We start from the raw sequence: 7038 nt of genomic DNA on the forward strand, positions 1-7038 counted from the left end.
AAGCGCACGTGCTTTGCAGGGGAAACCCATGTTTTTTGAATGAAATAAATAGGCCCGCATAGCCAGACCGGGGAGAGTGTGTGATAGGTTTCGTCGCGATTCCTATTGTTTTCTCGGGAGCGCGCTTGGACATCCTACCCGGTGAGCCAAGAAAGACTTACGAACGATTTTACGAACTATAGTGTGTGGCGTAGTATTTCCAGGGGGTATTCCCAAGTGGTGACCTTATTTTTTCAGAAGGTTTGTGTTGTGTTATTAATTATAAAGTTACCACCCATTATGAATCCGACCAATAATGAGATTCACCGTTCTGGTGGGGACAACCTAGCGCTACAGGGGACAACGGTGGTGAAACCTAGTTCACCCACCAACTCTAATTCAACTACCTATATGGACCAAAGTGCGGCCAAATCTCCCGCGTCATCAATCGGTGAATGTTTCGGCTTTTCGGTTTCCCCCCAACGCAACAGAGTAATATAAAAATATAATTTTTGACACTTTAAAACTGACAGCATGAAATAAAATATGAAATTTTCAAAAATGTATAGAAAGTCTGATTCATATTTAAGAGAAGACTTGGTCTTTTGGTCAGCAGTTTCGGTCAACTGGTGTTTTTTCTATGTGGAATTCTCTTTTCTTATGTGTAATTATATAAACATCTAATGTTTTTTTTATTATACTTACTTTGATAACTGGAATGGGGTTTCAGTTAATACGGGCAGCGTTACCATTAAAAATTACAAAATTGGGGTGGCCGGGATGTTAAATGTAGGTACGTTACTTAGTTGATAATTTCCTTTCATTCTACTTTCTTCAGGAACCGCATCTAGAATAGGAATATTTCATGATTTTTTCATTCTTGAGATATAGCCATAGCAAGTTTTTTTAAATGTATCCCCATTAGAGCAGTAGGTACCTATTGAGATCACCTCTTCGCATTTATGCAAAAAGTGCTTATTGATTTAATATGGACTAAATTTATGAGAAGTGCTTATAGAACTTTCAGACCAAGGTGCACTTTCGAAAGTCAGCGCTGGTTTTTTTTAAGTAATCGACCTCTTATGTTCCTGTAAACTAATGTGCTTAGAACAGTAATCGTTTTTCATTCCAGGAATATATCTATCCCAGGTTTTTCATATTGTTGTTGCTTGTATAAATATGTTATCAAAATTACAAATAGAAATAATTCCGTTTTATATATTTTTAGAAGTAAGATTTTCAGTTTTGGCACAACGGTAAAACTAGCAAGCTTAATTGTTTAGGGCACTCATTTCTAACGTTTCTAAATGAAGTAAGTTAAGTATGTGATTTGCAGTGCTTTCAAAATCGTCATTAGGTTTTCCCAAATATTATAACTTTACTTCCAAAAATTATCTCTCTACTGGTTTACTTGTGACCTAAAGTTTGATACTGAACTACCTACCGAGCTTCAATAATGGAAACTGCAAAAAGCTATTTTAAACTTGAGCTACTCTTTCGTAGATGAATAAAATAATTTAGTCATTCAATGACGAAATTTCGTTAATATTCAATAACTTTCGTATACCATTGTTTAATTTTTCAGATTATTATTATACTACTTATATATGTATACCTACTACCTATATCACAGAATTTATTCCTACCTATTAGAATTACTTTCATCGACATCTTCCACATTTATTTCTTCTAGCAAATAAATACCTCAAATAATGTATAGGTACTATGAATGATTTATATATTTTTTTATTTGTACGTAAGCAAAAAATTCGCTAATTAAATAATAAATCGGATAAGACAGGTTTTGGCTGTGGACATATTTTTAACGGCGAAAGAAATGGGACGCCGTTATTAAAGAAAACTAAAAGCCAGATAGATGAGTGTCGCGATGGTAAATTTCGGTTACTTAATACTTTCAGAATGTATCTAATAGCGAAATGGTTCGATCAATGCCTTCAATAGTAGGGTATTGTAGTATGTTATGAGTAAAGGAAAAATAATGAAATTATAGGGTGATTACGAAAAATTCAATAATTGAAAACATTGAAAGCCCATTTCCGGCAATATCTCCCTAAGGCGCTACAGCATAACTTCAAGACCATTATGAACAAAAACGTGTTTTCTCTAATTTCGATGCATTTTATTTTAATTTGTTGGCATATATTGGAAATATCACGTAAATGTTATCATTCCTCTTTGTCAGCATAAAGGAGAAAAGCCATAATCTATGTTTATATTCAGAGAATTCGACTCGTAATTTTGAGTCGCTGATCTAAGCATAAATGGTTAAGCTCAACCGAATTATATCGATGAATTTTAGTCTAATAAGAGAGCCTTAAAGAACTCGTTGTATCAACAACATAATAAAATACGTTCTGCTTGTGTTGAGATAAATACATAGTTATTTTATTTCAATGCCCTTTTCCCTATTAATAATCTAATAGCATACCTATACCAATCATTCTGATTGTATCAAAAATCGCCCTTGAACTTGAATCCTTGGAAGTGGTCGTTTTCACCGACTTCAAGTGCCATAAATAAGAAATCTAAAGGCGTGAGATCCTATGACCAGAGGCCACAAAAATCACAAAGTTTGATCAACTGTTTACAAAGTATAAACGATGTAGAAAACACTGCTAGATACGCCCTGCTTTAAACGATTACGTATGTAAGTATAGTCATTGGCTTGCAACTGATAATCTGCCTGCGTCGAACCTCTGACTGCGTGTAAATGGTAGGGATAAAGTTCTTTATGCAACAGCCGCCAATGGGAAGTTTGGGTGGTACCCAGACCATGCGCAATTTGACAAATGCTAGTCGAAAGGCCATTGGCAACTCGGTTAAAACCAGCTTTCTCAAAATGCAAGTTAGGTTTTAAAGTGCTAGTATCGGGAGGTCACCGAAGAATTACAATAAACTTGAGTTATACGCCAGTTAAAATAAGACATCATACACTTAAGAATACATATTTTTGCACAGAAAGGGCCTTAAAGATCATGGGCGGTAGGGCTTTAACCAAATATTTTTGGGCATACATGCTTATACTCAGATACCTTCTATTGATACAGCCGAGCAATCCCTGAAAGTTTCATCACATAGTTCTGAACCACCCCACAAAGATTTGTTCTTATAAGTATGCAAATATTATCCTTATGTTACAGAGAATTTCTATTTACAAATAAGACCACATTTTATTTTCTTCGTTGAACAAAATCCTTCTTTATTCGGGAGATATCAGATACATTAATGAATTACGAATTTATTGTTTTAACTATTGAAATAATGATGTGAAATGCCTATGCAAATGTTAAGATGTGAAAACATGCAGACCCTTTAGCATTACTAGTATGGTAGACTAAGGAGTCTTTTAACTAGCAGTTATTTAATGGTCATTTAAAAAATCAATTAATAAGTTAATAGCGCAGATTATGTTTATAAAAAAAATAGGTCGGTATCTCCTTTGAATATACGGAATTACGTTCAAGAAATATATAATTATAAGGGTAGTGGTCAGATATGTATCTGACAGTTTATTGTATGTAAAACTGACCGTCGGTTTCCATATATAGAAACTTTGAAGTTTGTAAAGAACTAAGTACCTAAGTTAAAATATCGAAAATGACTGTTGATGAAATAGTTCGATCGGGACTAATCTTCCAGATCTTCGTCTTCATTTCGGTTGCTTGGTTGTCTTGGTCGTAAAGTCATCGGATGGGTTGGCATCCATTCGGCGGGATAGAATGCCTGAACGCACCTGGGTATCATATATATATTCTTAGGGTGTTCCCGAAAGTTGTCTTGAAGCCACATCACTACTTTAGCGTTTGCAGCCATTGCTTCAAAAATATCAATTGGGGATAGCGAACGTGGGGGTGATTCCATCGGACCTTGAGGTTAAAACCAAAAATATGTAACAAAACCATTAAACCATTTTCATTAAACAATTCATCAAAGTTAACAGACATTTTAGAAACTCATTTATTAAAGACCATGTTGATTTTATTTTTTGCAGAATTAATTACGCTTGTCAATGAAATAGACTCGATTTATTTGGTTTAATTGCTCACACACGCAGAACGATTCTTGTCATACGAAGTCAAAAGTGAATTTGAGATAAAGAATGGAAACTCGATTTCCAACACCGCTTTTAAGCGAGTGTTTCACTGCTTTGGGCTATGAATTGAATATATGAAATTTGATAAATTATTTTCTTAACTTGCCTGTCATGAACCTGCCTTCGTGATCTTCGTATTCGGCACTTCTTTTAAAGCATGATCGTATTTTGGAATTTAAAGATTTAAAACAGGGTTTGATAATTAATGATATTATTCATCTTTAATAATAAGAGATGAACATAGTCTACAAAATGTTTGTTGCATAATAATTTATTTTTTTAAATACAGGCTTTCATATAACTTGGAATTTATTTTATTCAGTTATAGTGATGAAGCGATGTTTGACTGGTGCTTATTGAAATATTTCTCAACAGAGCATTGATTATTAAATTTCAGTATCTATCTGTTTCAGGATTAAAAAGCATAAAGTATATATCCAAGAAAATATAATAGAAAGACAACAGTAATAAACAAATTCTATTACCTTTTTATGTTAAAAAACGCTTTCGAGTAAGTAACTGTTGTAGCAGAAATATTTTTTTGCATATGAATTTCTCCAATAAACACAACCGATTTAATATGAGTAAAATGCATTGCTAGTCTTCTAAGAAACTTAAATAGTTCTAAGTGAATAAACAAATTTATACCTAATTCCCTTCTAAAATCTTCAATAAGTTTTTCATAATTCATGATTACGCAATTTGAGCTTTGTGTTAGTTTGATAGTTAGAGTATCACGCTGTTGTTTTGGAGCAGTATTGTTTTTTTATTTCTAACCACCAAATTTTTCTCGGTATTTAGGTTAAATTTTGAGCATATAGGTAATATAGGGATCTGGAGGCTATATTATTAGTTATTGAATCAAGTTACAAAACATGTCATCGACCAGTGAATTAACTAATGTAATTAATTTAATTATTAATCTATAAGTAATCAAGGGAATATCACTGCAAGACTTTGAATTAATCGTAATATTACCAAATAATTTTTCGAATCTAGTTTAAATGGCCAAATAATATTATTGTGATTCAATCATTTATTCATGACGCACAATTCATCATAGTCCAGATATTTTTTCCTTAATTAAGCTAAAATAAATACATATTTAAATGAGTTGCTCTGGTTTCATATTCAAGAACGAAAGAAAGGCATTACACAGTGTAATCAATAATCAGTAATTCAAACTTTAGAAAGCAATCGACTTATAACCTGAAGTGGTGACATCCATGCCAATGGGGTTCTACAGGTAGAATTTAACTGCTAAAAAATATAGAGTAATGATGACAGCAGCCAGTGGCACGGTTTCGTAGATCAAACATTTTTTTGATGTGTGAAATTTACGTCACGATATTAATGTACCGTGTGAACGAGCCTTAAAGGTTTGATTACTGGCAGTAGGCTTGATGACAGTATAAAAGAATCAAAGAATATACAGTGTTAAAGAAAAATATACATTGAAAATATTCCAAAATATCACCGATTGTTAATATCTGCAAGAGTTTTGTTAAAATACATACTGCAACCGGACATGTAACTGAAACACCAATCAGACCGCATGACGTCACGCATTCGTAAATAATAGCCGCGTGTGTTCTTCAAATAACGTAAATCTTGGAAAAATATCTACCTGAACTTCCGGGTACAATTTCTTCGACATGAAAATATTTAGTAACTCTAATAGTTCCATTTAATTGTTTTTCAAATTCTTCAAGATCCATCATCTTTCCCTTCTTACGTAGGTATACATGGTCGTTCAATAGTATCAGATGTTCGTGTCATCCTGTCTAGTTGGCATGTATTTTTCCTTGGGAATATACCCTTGATTTATATGAATTGATACCTCATATAGTTTCCATATTACTCGTACTAGGCAGCTGAAAGGAGAATAAGTACTATACAGGGAAAGATAACCAAAACCAACATAACGTCAGGAAATTCTTTATATAATGCTAATATAATTAATATTTAATCTCAAAAATAAATTCTAAATTATACACCTATCAATGTGCAGCAAAAGCCTATATCAAAGTAGTCTCCACAAAAATAAATGAAAAGTGAAATTCGTGACTACATTTGCTGAGTTCCGCCTTGCGAGCTTTAGCCATTTATGGTTATTTTCTTGGTTCGATCGTAATGAGACAATTTATTAGGTGTTGCTGCTGAAGAGTTTTCACACACTTTCTCCTCCTTTTACAGAAGAACCTCACACGATTTGCAACATTTGAAATTAATGTTTAACACTTAAAATGTATATTTTGTGAACTTTACTTATATTTTAGCAAAATTTACGAAGTCGTGACGTCACAAGCGGGCGCCATGGCACCTCCAAGCGTTTTCGCGATTAATTCAAAATAAAAAGATTCGATGCGATTTTCAATATTTTCTTTGCGGAAATAATGTTTTTTTCGGAAATAGCAAACCTGTACCTACATTACAGAAAGTTATTTCAAAATATGTCATCATGTCTATTAACCTACTAATGGAAGTGTTCAAACCAGTAACCTCGCTCCATTTTAAGTTACTTAACAAGAACGAAAATCAATGCAAAACTCCATACAAACTATTATTCAAATGCCGTCACCAGTAGCAAATTGTTTAAGGATATTGCGCAGAACACTCGTGCTAGTCTAATGTATAAAATTTGCTTAAAGTTGCATTAGAGAACATCGTAATTACATAAACTGGCTCTAGTGCTAAAGACAGAGAGTTGCATTAGGTATTTTATTTCAACTTGTTTGAATGATAGGCTGTGGCCACACAAACCATTTTTTTTATCTGGTGTCGAGACACTTATATCCTGTAGTATTTGGACTTGCTGAGTCCAAATCTGCGGTTAGTTTGACTCTATCAGGTCAGGATCACAAGCTGTATCATAGCTGATCATAGCTATATATATATAATAGCCTGTACAAACTTTTTCGTCTTCCCCCTGTACCTAGGAATTT

General features: G+C 33.3%; 1 protein-coding gene and 1 long non-coding RNA gene across 4 annotated transcripts in view; both read right to left on the reverse strand.

Annotated features, from left to right (window-relative positions):
* LOC109537921 overlaps nucleotides 1–3172 on the reverse strand; it is a 6773-nt gene extending 3601 nt beyond the window's left edge. Inside the window, exons 1-2 of the long non-coding RNA XR_007280426.1 lie at nucleotides 2429–3172; nucleotides 685–826 (exon numbers count right to left, since the gene is read on the reverse strand). This is a non-coding gene — a long non-coding RNA (uncharacterized LOC109537921). The remainder of the gene's footprint in view (nucleotides 1–684; nucleotides 827–2428) is intronic.
* LOC109537920 (tyrosine-protein phosphatase 99A) overlaps nucleotides 1–7038 on the reverse strand; it is a 298832-nt gene that overhangs the window by 190983 nt on the left and 100811 nt on the right. The gene's annotated exons all lie outside the window — the stretch shown is intronic.

This window comes from Dendroctonus ponderosae, unplaced genomic scaffold (genome assembly GCF_020466585.1).
Source record: "Dendroctonus ponderosae isolate FM_Combo_2020 unplaced genomic scaffold, Dpon_F_20191213v2 Dpon_F_20191213_1, whole genome shotgun sequence".
NCBI classification, from domain to species: Eukaryota; Metazoa; Arthropoda; class Insecta; order Coleoptera; family Curculionidae; genus Dendroctonus; species Dendroctonus ponderosae.